At 40.5% G+C, this 13,925-nt stretch overlaps 1 protein-coding gene across 1 annotated transcript in view; it reads right to left on the reverse strand.

Moving 5' to 3' along the window:
- Positions 1–996: 996 nt before the first annotated feature.
- KIF11 (kinesin family member 11) overlaps positions 997–13,925 on the reverse strand; it is a 78,890-nt gene continuing 65,961 nt past the window's right edge. The window contains exon 23 of the mRNA XM_057531340.1: positions 997–1,335. The gene's annotated coding sequence lies outside the window, so the exon portion shown is untranslated. The remainder of the gene's footprint in view (positions 1,336–13,925) is intronic.

The raw sequence follows: 13,925 nt of genomic DNA on the forward strand, positions 1-13,925 counted from the left end.
AATGAGCAAAAGATCTGAATAGACATTTCTCCAGAGAAGATACACAAATGGTCAATAAGCATGTGAAAAACTGTTCAATACCATTAGACATCAGGGAAACAAAAATCAAAACCATAAGCAGATACCACTTTATACCTCCTAGGATAGCTATAATAATTTCTTTTTAAAAAAACAAAATAGGGACTTCCATGGTGGCCCAGTGGTTGGGTCTCTGCACTTCCACTGCAGGGGGGACAGGTTTGATCCTTGGTCGGTAAACTAAGATCCCGCATGCTGTGCAGTGTGGCCAAAAAGAAAACAAAAAAAAGAAAAGAATGACTCTAAACGGGAATTCCCTGGCGGTCCAGTGGTGAGGACTCCACAGCGAACAATAAATAAAAAAACAAAATAATGAATGTTGGTAAGAATGTGTAGATTTAGAACCCTTGTACATTGCTGGTGGCAATGTAAAATGAAGCAGCTGCTTTGGAAAACATTCTGGCAGTTCCTAAAAAGGTTAAACATAGAGTTACCATATGACCCAGTAATTCCACTCCTAGGTGTATACCCAAGAAATGAAAACATTTATCCATACAAAAACTTGTACACAGATGTTCATAGTAGAAGTATTCATGATAGCCAAAAAGAGGTAACAGTTCAAATGTCCATCCACTGATAAATGAATAAATAAAATGTACATCCAAGCAATGGAATATTATTCAGTAATAAAAAGGTATGAAGTACTGACACGTGCTACAACATAGGTGAACTTAAACATTTTGCTAAGTGAAAGAAGCCAGACACAAAAGGCCACATATTAGATGATTCCATTTATGTGAAATGTCCAGAAAAGGCAAATCTATAGAGACAGAAAGTAGATTAGTGGTTGCCTAGGGCTAAGGAAGTTGGGGATAAATGAAGGGTGGACTGCTAATGGGTACAGAGTTTCTTTCTGAGGTAATGAAAATGTTCTAGAAGTTATTGTAGTGATGGTTACACAACTTTGAGAGTATCCAGAAAAGAAAAATGTTTAATGGGTGAATTATATGGTGTGAATTATATCTAAGTAGAGCTGTTATGTTATTTTTTAATGATGAAAGGACGTCACATGAATAATAATTTTAACAAAGGCTACAATGTCAGAAGTGATATTTTGACATGTAATCCAAATCTGTGGATATTCATCTAAGCTCCCAGGCAACAATCCTTGAGAAAGAACCAGAAATGATGAACCAGGACTCTTGCTGTGTGGACCATGGGCCCTTTCTATTCAGCACACCAACCTACTTCCCTGGAGCCTGTGTTCCCTCATTTGCATTTTTTCACCAGGCAGGTGTCCTTCTTTCTAATCACCCCCTAGAAAGGAGAGGAAGAAGAAGTTTATTACCAAGGAACCAAATGTCGGAAGAAAAATTTAAAGCCAGTTTAGATTCTGGTCCTGATTTTTTAATTTTCATGAAATCATTTGAGATCTTATGGGCATAAAATTCCCCTGTCCTTAACTCTAAGGAGCACTCTAAAGATTCTATTCTGAAAACAAACATGGTTACCAAGGGGGAAAGGGGGGAGGGATGAACTGGGATTGACATATACACACTACTATATATAAAATAGATAACTAATAGGAACCTACTTTATAGCACAGGGAACTCTACTCAATACTCTGTAATGACCTATATGGGAAAAGAATCTTAAAAAAGTGGATATATGTATATGTATAACTGATTCACTTTACAATACAGCAGAAACTAACAACATTTTAAAGCAACTCTACTCCAATAAAAATGTTTAAAAAATAGTTTAGCTGGAAAAAACAACATTCTATTCTGAGAAAAGGAAAAGGCAACAAATGTCATGATGCCCCGACCACAAAGAAGTCGCAGGTCTTATTCAGCAGGACTGTGGGGGTCATAAAGAAATCTTCAGTTCAGAGAGGTAGAGGGGAAACATTCTGGAAATCCTAAGTGTGGGAATCAATAAGAGCTGGAGATGATCACCTCCTAGAAAACTGAGTAAAGTGCTTCATGGTAAAGACACTGTGAGCTGCCTACAGGAACCCACTCTCTTGCTTGGCAATGACCTCAGATAAAACATAATCTGGCTTCCCGAGGACACATTTTTCCCCCAGCTGTGAAATGGGTCTGAAATACTGAATTGTTTCAGATAACTCATCAAAGATGTCTGAGACTATCAGGAGGGGTTGGAAATATTGATCATGCCAATGTTTGACCCAAAAGGGAAATTCCTACCTGAAGTTATAGGTCCCAAGAAACTGATAACATCAGTTGCTTAGAAGGGAATGGCATGGTGGCACAGATGTAGGGGAGGGGAGTGTGAATGAGATGGGAAGTGGCTTTATGCTGTATACCCTTTTGTACTTTTTGAATTTTGAACACCGTTCCTGAAACAGTGTCTGGCATGTAGTAGGTGCTCAATAGATATTTTTGAAAGGGTGAATGGAGTCAAACAAATGTGATTTTTTGCCGTAGAGCAGAGATTGGCACAACATTGTAAATCAACTCTACTTCAATTAAAAAAAAACAACGTGATTTTTTAATACTAGCTCCACCATTTTTATTGCGAGCTTTGATTAGTTTCTTAACCATTTTGAGCTCCAGTTTCCTCAAAAGCAGTATAGGGATTGTGATAATGTCTCTCTCATAATACTGTTATGAGGATTAAATGAGTTATTGCATGTAAATCACTGGCATACACTAAACAGTCGATAAACAGTAGTTGCTGTGATGATGATCACGATGATGATGATGATGATGACAACTACAACAATGATGGTGGAAGAGAAGCAGACCAGAGGGATCTACTAATTCCTCTATGAAAATAGAGCATTGCTCTAGTAAATATTGCTTGAAATAAATGTGCATCATCTGGATTTGGGTATCTTTTATTTCTATTTTTATTTTTTTTTAACTTTTTTTTTTTTTTAATTTATTTTTGGCTGTGTTGGGTCTTCGTCTCTGTGCGAGGGCTTTCTCCAGTTGCGGCAAGCGGGGGCCACTCTTCATCGCGGTGCGCGGGCCTCTCACTATCGCGGCCTCTCTTGTTGTGGAGCACAGGCTCCAGATGCGCAGGCTCAGTAGTTGTGGCTCACGGGCCTAGTTGCTCCGCGGCATGTGGGATCTTCCCAGACCAGGGCTTGAACCAGTGTCCCCCGCATTAGCAGGCAGATTCTCAACCACTGCGCCACCAGGGAAGCCCAGGAATCTTTTATTACAGGGAGGTTTTTCAATTAGAAATGTACTTGAGGTCTATTATACTGTAGAGGATATAAAGATTAATAAGAAAAGGTCCCTGCCCTCAAGGAGCTTTGTTATAATAATATGGGTGAATGAATGTCTTAAAAACAAACTCTAGACTATCTGATTGCTGTTGTTGTAGTGAATTAATTAAAATGAACACACTGCATGAAGATTCAAGAGCTGGAAAGTTCAATGAAGCTAATACTCAAGATTCTGCAGTTATTACAGTTCTTAGTGTAGCAATGAACCAGATATCACATGGACGACATTCTAATCTTCTTCCCTCTTCTTTGCTTAGCATCTGGGCTTTTTGTATACTGTTTTTATATATGCATAGATATGAAAGGTTTTTACCCACTGGTTAAAAACATGGACCTTTCTCTGACATTTCCTAACTCTATGACCTTGGCAAAGCATTTACTTTTTCTCAGCCTATGTTTTTTATTTTAGCCTAAAAAAAAAAAAAAAAGCTAATAATCACACCTATATCATACAGTTGTGAGGATTAAATGTACCACTGCCTTTAAAATTTTTAGCACTGTACCTGACCCGGTCATTTCTCAACTTCCTTCTGTTTGAAAGGAGTAGAATAAATTTTGCCTGGCAGCAAGCAATAACCTATAAAGAAATTAGTTTAGCCCGTCTTTCCTTCTCCCAAGTTGAAAGGCAAACAATTTTTGGTTGTTTGATTTTTTAACCTCATAAATTATACAAAATACTATTTGCATGGCTTATGTTGAAGGAAAACAAAATTGATAAAAGGAGCGGGGCTGTACATTTCCTAAATCTTTGCTAGTTTAGGGAAGATGGTTCTGATTTGTTTCTCCTTCTGAGTTCATGATCTTGATTATTAGTCCCTCCAGCCACTCAGCCACTGAAGCTAAAAAGAGAAGAGCCGTGTTTGAGATGGGGAAGAGGGAAGCAGAGAGAAGAGGGATTGAATAGTTGAAGTGGGAGTAGTGGAAAAGAGGAAAAGAGAAGATGACTGCCCAGGTTGATTTGGGGGACTGAACTTAAGAGCATATAGTCCCCAGGACTGGAGAGGCCTAATGGTTCCTGAAGAGCAGGAGCTGTGTCTTAGTCATCCCTGTCCTCCACCAGTACCCAGCACTGTCCCTGGCATCAAGATGGCATCATCAAATGTGGGTCACTGAGTATCACCCCAGCACTTCTCGGAGAAAGAGCAGGATTATATAGGCTGAAAGCCCAACCCTGAGTACAAAAGGGGCTTGCTGGGTTTCTAGGGAGAACGAGCCATTCTGTTTTTCTGAATCAGAAGGTGAACATCTGGATGGAGCAGAATATTTAAGAAGTCTCAGAGGGAATGAGGACAAGGAATATGGACAAGAGCAGCAGTCACAGGGGCAGTTGCTGTGGTGACAGCAGCTCCTAAACTGGGTGGCTCATGGCACTGAGCCACAGTTTGTGAGGCCTTTCTCTTTCTTTTTTTTTTTAATTTTTTTTTATAGCTACTTTATTTATTTTATTTATTTATTTATTTTTGGCTGTGTTGGGCCTTCGGTTCGTGCGAGGGCTTTCTCCAGTTGCGGCAAGCGGGGGCCACTCTTCATCGCGGTGCGGGGACCGCTCTTCATCGCGGTGCGCGGGCCTTTCACTATCGCGGCCCCTCCCGTTGCGGGGCACAGGCTCCAGATGCACAGGCTCAGTAGTTGTGGCTCACGGGCCCAGCTGCTCCGCGGCACGTGGGATCTTCCCAGACCAGGGCTCGAACCCGTGTCCCCTGCATTAGCAGGCAGACTCTCAACCACTGCGCCACCAGGGAAGCCCCGCCTTTCTCTTTCTTGATCATCAGGAGCAATGATTGTGGAAGTAGAGCAGGAGGATGTTACACATGGAGTTCCAGCCTTCGAGTTGATGGAACACTAGCCACAAAATGACTGTAGGCTCATTATTTTCCACCTTATTAACCCTCTAAGGCTGGAAACCCAAGAAACTTTTGCTCCCTTTTTGTAATCCAGCAGATAGGTAACAACTCCATGTTATAAATGAGGAAACACGCCCAGAGAAGTTAAACAACTTGTCCAAAGGCACAGAGCGAATAAATAGCAAAGCAAGGATTTAATCTTGGATATGATTCTTGAACAAGAGCTTTCTGTGGTGCCATAAAGCCGTTGCGATTGGTTAAACAATTGTAAGAGGTGCAAGTACTATTTTTAAACAAGAAGGCCATACCTATCACTTTATTCCCTGCATATGCACCCATTCCTGGGTATTCTGGGACATTAAAGTGAAAAACAGGAAGTCTCCACGAAAGAAAACAAAAGGAGAGCAAAGGTTTTTTTTGGCCATGCTGTGTAGCACGTAGGATCTTAGTTCCGTGACCAGGGATCGAACCCGTGCCCTCTGCAGTGGAAGCGTGGGGTCTTAGCCCCTGGACTGCCAGGGAAGTCTCTTTATTAATCTAAATGTATAAGCAAGCATATATTGTCTATTATGATCAGGTACATAAGTACATACATATATAGATAGTGTATACAAAATTATTAATCAGCACCATGCTCAAAATAAATTAGATTTCTACCACCTTTTATTTTTAAAATTATAAAAATTGCACTAGGTTATTGCTTTTTTCTTTTTAATTTTTGAATTTTATTTTTTTATACAGCAGGTTCTTATTAGTCATCAATTTTATACACATCAGTGTATACATGTCAATCCCAATCGCCCAGTTCAGCACACCACCATCCCCACCCACCGGCCGCTTTCCCTGCTTGCTGTCCATACGTTTGTTCTCTACATCTGTGTCGCAATTTCTGCCCTGCAAACCGGTTCATCTGTACCATTTTTCTAGGTTCCACATATATGTGTTAATATACGATATTTGTTTTTCTCTTTCTGACTTACTACACTCTGTATGACAGTCTCTAGATCCATCCACGTCTCCACAAACGACCCAATTTCGTTCCTTTTTATGGCTGAGTAATATTCCCTTGTATATATGTACCACAACTTCTTTATCCATTCGTCTGTTGATGGGCATTTAGGTTGCTTCCATGACCTGGCTATTGTAAATAGTGCTGCAATGAACATTGGGGTGCATGTGTCTTTTTGAATTATGGTTTTCTCTGGGTATATGCCCAGTAGTTGGATTGCTGGATCATATGGTAATTCTATTTTTAGTTTTTTAAGGAACTTCCATACTGTTCTCCATAGTGGCTGTGTCAATTTACATTCCCACCAACAGTGTAAGAGGGTTCCCTTTTCTCCACACCCTCTCCAGCATTTGTTGTTTGTAGATTTTCTGATGATGCCCATTGTCACTGGTGTGATGTGATACCTCATTGTAGTTTTGATTTGCATTTCTCTAATAATTAGTGATGTTGAGCAGCTTTTCATGTGCTTCTTGGCCATCTGTATGTCTTCTTTGGAGAAATGTCTATTTAGGTCTTCTGCCCATTTTTGGATTGGGTTGTTTGTTTCTTTAATATTGAGCTGCATGAGCTGTTTATATATTTTGGAGATTAATCCTTTGTCCGTTGATTCGTTTGCATATATTTTCTCCCATTCTGAGGGTTGTCTTTTGGTCTTGTTTATGGTTTCCTTTGCTGTGCAAAAGCTTTGAAGTTTCATTAGGTCCCATTTGTTTATTTTTGTTTTTATTTCCATTACTCTAGGAGGTGGATCAAAAAAGATCTTGCTGTGATTTATGTCAAAGAGTGTTCTTCCTATGTTTTCCTCTAAGAGTTTTATAGTGTCTGGTCTTACATTTAGGTCTCGAATCCATTTTGAGTTTATTTTTGTGTATGGTGTTAGGGAGTGTTCTAATTTCATTCTTTTACATGTAGCTGTCCAGTTTTCCCAGCACCACTTATTGAAGAGACTGTCTTTTCTCCATTGTATATCTTTGCCTCCTTTGTCATAGATTAGTTGACCATAGGTGCATGGGTTTATCTCTGGGCTTTCTATCTTGTTCCATTGATCTATGTTTCTGTTTTTGTGCCAGTACCATATTGTCTTGATTACTGTAGCTTTGTAGTATAGTCTGAAGTCAGGGAGTCTGATTCCACCCACTCCATTTTTTTCCCTCAAGACTGCTTTGGCTATTCGGGGCGTTTTGTGTCTCCATACACATTTTAAGATTTTTTGTTCTAGGTCCGTAAGAAATGCCATTGGTAATTTGATAGGGATTGCATTGAATCTGTAGATTGCTTTGGGTAGTAGAGTCATTTTCACAATATTGATTCTTCCAATCCAAGAACATGGTATATCTCTCCATCTGTTGGTATCATCTTTAATTTCTTTCATCAGTGTCTTATAGTTTTCTGCATACAACTCTTTTGTCTCCCTAGGTAGGTTTATTCATAGGTATTTTATTCGTTTTGTTGCAGTGGTAAATGGGAGTGTTTCCTTAATTTCTCTTTCAGATTTTTCATCATTGGTGTATAGGAATGCAAGAGATTTCTGTGCATTAATTTTGTATCCTGCAACTTTACCAAATTCATTGATTAGCTCTAGTAGTTTTCTGGTGGCATCTTTAGGATTCTCTATGTATAGTACCATGTCATCTGCAAACAGTGACAGTTTTACTTCTTCTTTTCCAATTTGTATTCCTTTTATTTCTTTTTCTTCTCTGATTGCTGTGGCTAGGACTTCCAAAACTATGTTGAATAATAGTGGTGAGAGTGGACATCCTTGCCTTGTTCCTGATCTTAGAGGAAATGCTTTCAGTTTTTCACCATTGAGAATGATGTTTGCTGTGGGTTTGTCGTATATGGCCTTTATTATGTTGAGGTAGGTTCCCTCTATGCCCACTTTCTGGAGAGTTTTTATCATAAACGGGTGTTGAGTTTTGTCAAAAGCTTTTTCTGCATCTATCGAGATGACCATATGGTTTTTATTCTTCAGTTTGTTAATATGGTGTATCACATTGATTGATTTGCGTATATTGAAGAATCCTTGCATCCCTGGGATAAATCCCACTTGATCATGGTGTATGATCCTTTTAATGTGTTGTTGGATTCTGTTTGCTAGGATTTTGTTGAGGATTTTTGCATCTATATTCATCAGTGATATTGGTCTGTAATTTTCTTTTTTTGTAGTATCTTTGTCTGGTTTTGGTATAAGGATGATGGGGGCCTCATAGAATGAGTTTGGGAATGTTCCTTCCTCTGCAATTTTTTGGAAGACTTTGAGAAGGATGGGTGTTAGCTCTTCTCTAAATGTTTGATAGAATTCACCTGTGAAGCCATCTGGTCCTGGACTTTTCTTTGTTGGAAGATTTTTAATCACAGTTTCAATTTCATTACTTGTGATTGGTCTGTTCATATTTTCTATTTCTTCCTGGTTCAGTCTTGGAAGGTTATACCTTTCTAAGAATTTGTCCATTTCTTCCAGGTTGTCCATTTTATTGGCATAGAGTTGCTTGTAGTAGTCTCTTAGGATGCTTTGTATTTCTGTGGTGTCTGTTGTAACTTCTCCTTTTTCATTTCTAATTTTATTGATTTGAGTCCTCTCCCTCTTTTTCTTGATGAGTCTGGCTAGTAGTTTATCAATTTTGTTTATCTTCTCAAAGAACCAGCTTTTAGTTTTATTGATCTTTGCTATTGTTTTCTTTGTTTCTATTGCATTTATTTCTGCTCTGCTCTTTATGATTTCTTTCCTTCTGCTAACTTTGGGCTTTCCTTGTTCTTCTTTCTCTAGTTCCTTTAGGTGTAAGGTTAGATTGTTTATTTGAGATTTTTCTTGTTTCTTGAGGTAGGCTTGTATACCTATAAACTTCCCCCTTAGAACTGCTTTTGCTGCATCCCATAGGTTTTGGATCGTCGTGTTTTCATTGTCATTTGTCTCTAGGTATTTTTTGATTTCCTCTTTGATTTCTTCAGTGATCTCTTGGTTATTTAGTAACGTATTGTTTAGCCTCCCTGTGTTTGTGTTTTTTACGTATTTTTCCCTGTAATTCATTTCTAATCTCATAGCGTTGTGGTCAGAAAAGATGCTTGATATGATTTCAATTTTCTTATATTTACTGAGGCTTGATTTGTGACCCAAGATGTGACCTATCCTGGAGAACGTTCTGTGCACACTTGAGAAGAAAGTGTAATCTGCTGTCTTTGGATGGAATGTCCTATAAGTATCAATTAAATCTATCTGGTCTGTTGTGTCATTTAAAGCTTCTGTTTCCTTATTTATTTTCATTTTGGATGATCCATCCATTGGTGTAAGTGAGGTGTTAAAGTACCCCACTATTATTGTGTTACTGTCAATTTCCTCTTTTATAGCTGTTAGCAGTTGCCTAATGTATTGAGGTGCTCCTATGTTGGGTGCATATATAATTATAATTGTTATATCTTCTTCTTGGATTGATGCCTTGATCATTATGTAGTGTCCTTCCTTGTCTCCTGTAACATTCTTTATTTTAAAGTCTATTTTATCTGATATGAGTATTGCTACTCCAGCTTTCTTTTGATTTCCATTTGCATGGAATATCTTTTTCCATCCCTTCACTTTCAGTCTGTATCTTTGTCTGGTTTTGGTATCAGGGTGATGGTGGCCTCATAGAATGAGTTTGGGAGCTCCCACCAAGAAGTGCTTCCCAGAACTTCTGCTGCCAGTGTCCTTGTCCCCACGGTGAGCCACAGCCACACCCCACCTCTGCAGGAGACCCTCCAACACTAGCAGGTAGGTCTGGTTCAGTCTCCCCTGGGGTCACTGCTCCTTCCCCTGGATCCCGATGCACACACTACTTTGTGTGTGCCCTCCAAGTGTGGATTCCCTGTTTCCCCCAGTCCTGTCGAAGTCCTGCAATCAAATCCCACTAGCCTTCAAAGTCTGATTCTCTAGGAATTCCTCCTCCTGTTGCCAGACCCCCAGGTTGGGGAGCCTGACATGGGGCTCACAACCTTCACTCCAGTGGGTGGACTTATGTGGTATAAGTGTTCTCCAGTCTGTGAGTCACCCACCCAGCAGTTATGGGATTTGATTTTACTGTGATTGCGCCCCTCCTACCGTCTCACTGTGGCTTCTCCTTTGTCTTTGGATGTGGGGTATCTTTTTTGGTGAGTTCCAGTGTCTTCCTGTCAATGATTGTCCAGCAGCTAGTTGTGATTCTGGTGTTCTCGCAAGAGGGAGTGAGAGCGCATCCTTCTACTCTGCCATCTTGGTTCAGGGCCTTGCAGTCTGAAGCATAAGGAGGGGCTGAATTTCCTAAAGCACAGGCTGGTGGAGGCTCTTTGGGCTGAGCAGGAGCTGGAGCTGGAGTTGCAGCAGGAGCAGGAGCCAGATCCCGTGCTGGAGCCTGTAGCCAGGGCGAGAATATCTGCTTCTGGTGTTGCAGCTGCCCAGGAACTTCTCCAATTTTGCACTACGTTATTTCAAACTCCATAAATTAAAACTGTTTTGATTACATTTTAATCATCCAATATTGTATTTTAAATAAGTCTAAGACACTTTTTCATACAAAGGATAGACAATAAGCCCATTATTTATCTTTATAGAAACTTCAAGCAAGTATTATTAGGTTCATCAATTCATGGTCTATCCCCATTGATAAAAAGAAAAATCAGAGTGATTCTAAAAGTGTAGCCTGATTTTGTTTTTGCTCTTCTAATTCTGCGTTATCCAACCAAGTGATCTATAATTCAGTGAGAAAGTAACAACAGCCATTTAAAATAATATTTTTTTTTTTTTAAGGATTTTCTTATTTATTTATTTATTTATTTATTTATCTTTGGCTGTGTTGGGTCTTCGGTTCGTGCGAGGGCTTTCTCCAGTTGCGGCAAGCGGGGGCCACTCTTCATCGCGGCGCGGGGACCGCTCTTCATCGCGGTGCGCGGGCCTTTCTCCATCGCGGCCCCTCCCGTCACGGGGCACAGGCTCCAGACGCGCAGGCTCAGCAACTGTGGCTCACGGGCCCAGCTGCTCCGCGGCACGTGGGATCCTCCCAGACCAGGGCTCGAACCCGTGTCCCCCGCATTAGCAGGCAGACTCTCAACCACTGCGCCACCAGGGAAGCCCTAAAATAATATTTTTAATAAAATATCTACAAAATGTTTTTTACCGGTTTCTCTTCTTTCTCTTCCTCTTTGGGGGAAAAAGTACCAAGTGAGATCCGCCACTGATGCTTCTGTTGAACCAAAGCCACTTGCTGCAGCAGATAATTTGCCATGCAAGGTACAGTAGCAAGGTTTTCAATTTCCTTCAAAACAAAAGCTTTTAAGTATGGAGATTAGGTTAAACCTAACAGGATATCAGATCACATTCTTTTTTTTTTTTGGCTGCTTTGGGTCTTCGTTTCTGCACGTGGGCTTTCTCTAGTTGTGGTGAGCGGGGGCTACTCTTCGTTGCAGTGCGCAGACTTCTCATTGCAGTGGCTTCTCTTGTTGCACAGCACAGGCTCTAGGCGTGCAGGCTTCAGTAGTTGTGGTACACGGGCTCAGTAGTTGTGGCTCACGGGCTCTAGAGCACAGGCTAAGTAGTTGTGGCTCACAGGCTTAGTTGCTCCGTGGCATGTGGGAACTTCCTGGACCATGGATCAAACCCGTGTCCCCTGCATTGGCAGGCAAATTCTTAACCAGGGAAGTCCCAGATCAAATTCTTACATGCTCAGGACTTTTCAAGTACACATTGGGGAAGTATCTTTGAAGGCATAGGTGGTGACCATAAAAACTGAGAAAGACTTGGCTGCTAAGGGGCCGGAAGAAACAATAAGTAAACATATAACAATTTTGTTTAAGAAGAGTGAAATGGGAACAAAACAGGCACACATCTAAAAGGAAACCTCTCTTGAAATCAGTCCCACTATTTATCTAACAAGTTAGAAGTTGTTAGCAGGAAAGTACACTGATTCTGCTCCCACCTAGGATGTAGAAAGCTGAAAAGACCATTGTTGCCATTCTAACAAGAAAAAACTAGACAAACCACACAATCATAGCTTTTCTGAACCAATCAGAGAGCTGTCTTAGGACAGCCAAGCAATCTGGGAAAGAGAAGACTTCCCAGAGAGAGACAGGGATGAGCAGTAGCTGACCTGGAGGAGGAGACACCAGATATCATGCAAGCAGGTAAGAATTCAGCTAAAATATTTAACAAATTGCCAAAGGTTTAATGTGAGCTAGCACGAATGTATAGAACCCCTGGGAGCTGCAGACACAGTGGGAATTGGCACACACTAACAGGCTCTTCACAGACTTTACCAGGTGCTCAAGAAAAACAGAAGCCCAGGCAGGAGACCAGAGAAAGCCGCCATTTGTGATGCATGCTTGGAAAAGAGAGCAGCCACCACTACAAAAAAAGGCATGAAGCTCTGCCCAGACCCTTCTTCCTTACAGACCAAAGCCATAGGGAGAAGGGTAGAAAAACTTGTGGCTCCCAGGGAACAGGTGAAAACCACTGTGACTGAGATCAAGGTAAAAAAACTAACAAAAACCCTCTACTTGTAGGGGAGGAGCAGGAAACTCTCTCCTGCAAAGAACCTGCCAAAATTACTGGCAGAGTTTTGCTACCCCAGGGAGGGACAGGATCACTGAGAAAGCCCAAATCCCCTGAGACCCAGGACACAGGGCCTGCTAGGACTAAAGCTGGACCTGGGCAGCAGAAAACCCTCCCCAATCCCCAGCTCCAGGCCAGCAAGACCCACGAATGAGGGAAGGGAACAGCAGCCTTCCCATGGCGGAAGGGCAAAAGTGTGCTCAGAGACCCTTCCCCAGTTCAGGCACACAGGGAAGGCTGAAAGCTGAGGATGGAGTAGGAACACTGAAAAAGCCCTCTAGCAACCTAGCTCCTACCCTAATCCAACTACTGAAAACCAAAAGAAAAATTAGAAGGCAGCCAGAGAAAGAAGACATTAAATGCAGAAGAACAAAGATAAGAATTACACACCAGGCTTCTTATTAGACACAGTGCAAACCAGAGGACAATGGAGTGACATTTTTAAAGTACTGAAAGAAAATAACTGTCAACACCCGATGAAATATCTTTCAAAAATGAAGACAAAATAAAGAATTGTTTAGAAAACAAAAATGACAGAATTCATTACCAGTAGTACTGTACTATAAGAAATATTAAAGGAAGCTCTACAAGCAAGAGGAGTATATCAGAGAATCTGGTATCATACACAAAGAAATAGATCTACAAAAATAAATGAAGATCTCTGGAAATGGTTAAAATAAAAATAATAGAAAGACATTCTTTCTCTTATTTTTAATCTCTCCAAAAGATCATTGTCTTTCAAAAAGAAATATAGTACTGGTGTATTGTGGTTTTATTGCAAATATGAAAGTAAAATGAAAACCACAGAGAAGATGAGAGAGAATAATTAGAAGTGTGCTTTGTTAGGTTCTGAAGCTATATATGACTCAGTATAATTTTTTTTTGAAGGCAGACTGTGATTAATTCAATATATATATTGTAAGCCTTTGGACAAAAACTAAACAAAAAACATTTTTTTATTTGGCTGCACTGGGTCTTTAGCTGCAGCATGTGGGATCTTTGGTTGCAGCATGCGGGATCTAATTCCCTGACCAGGGATTGAACCTGGGCCCCCTGCACTGGGAGCACAGAGTCTTAAATGCTGGACCACCAGAGAAGTCCCTAAACAAAATTTTTAATGGAGATAAAATGGATTCATAAAAACATTCAATTAATTCTAAAGGAGGAAGAAAAAGAGAAAAAAAGAAACAAAGAACAAAAGAAATGCAAATCAAAACTACAATGAGGTATCACCTCAGAGTG

This window comes from Balaenoptera acutorostrata, chromosome 16 (genome assembly GCF_949987535.1).
Source record: "Balaenoptera acutorostrata chromosome 16, mBalAcu1.1, whole genome shotgun sequence".
Classification (NCBI taxonomy): Eukaryota; Metazoa; Chordata; class Mammalia; order Artiodactyla; family Balaenopteridae; genus Balaenoptera; species Balaenoptera acutorostrata.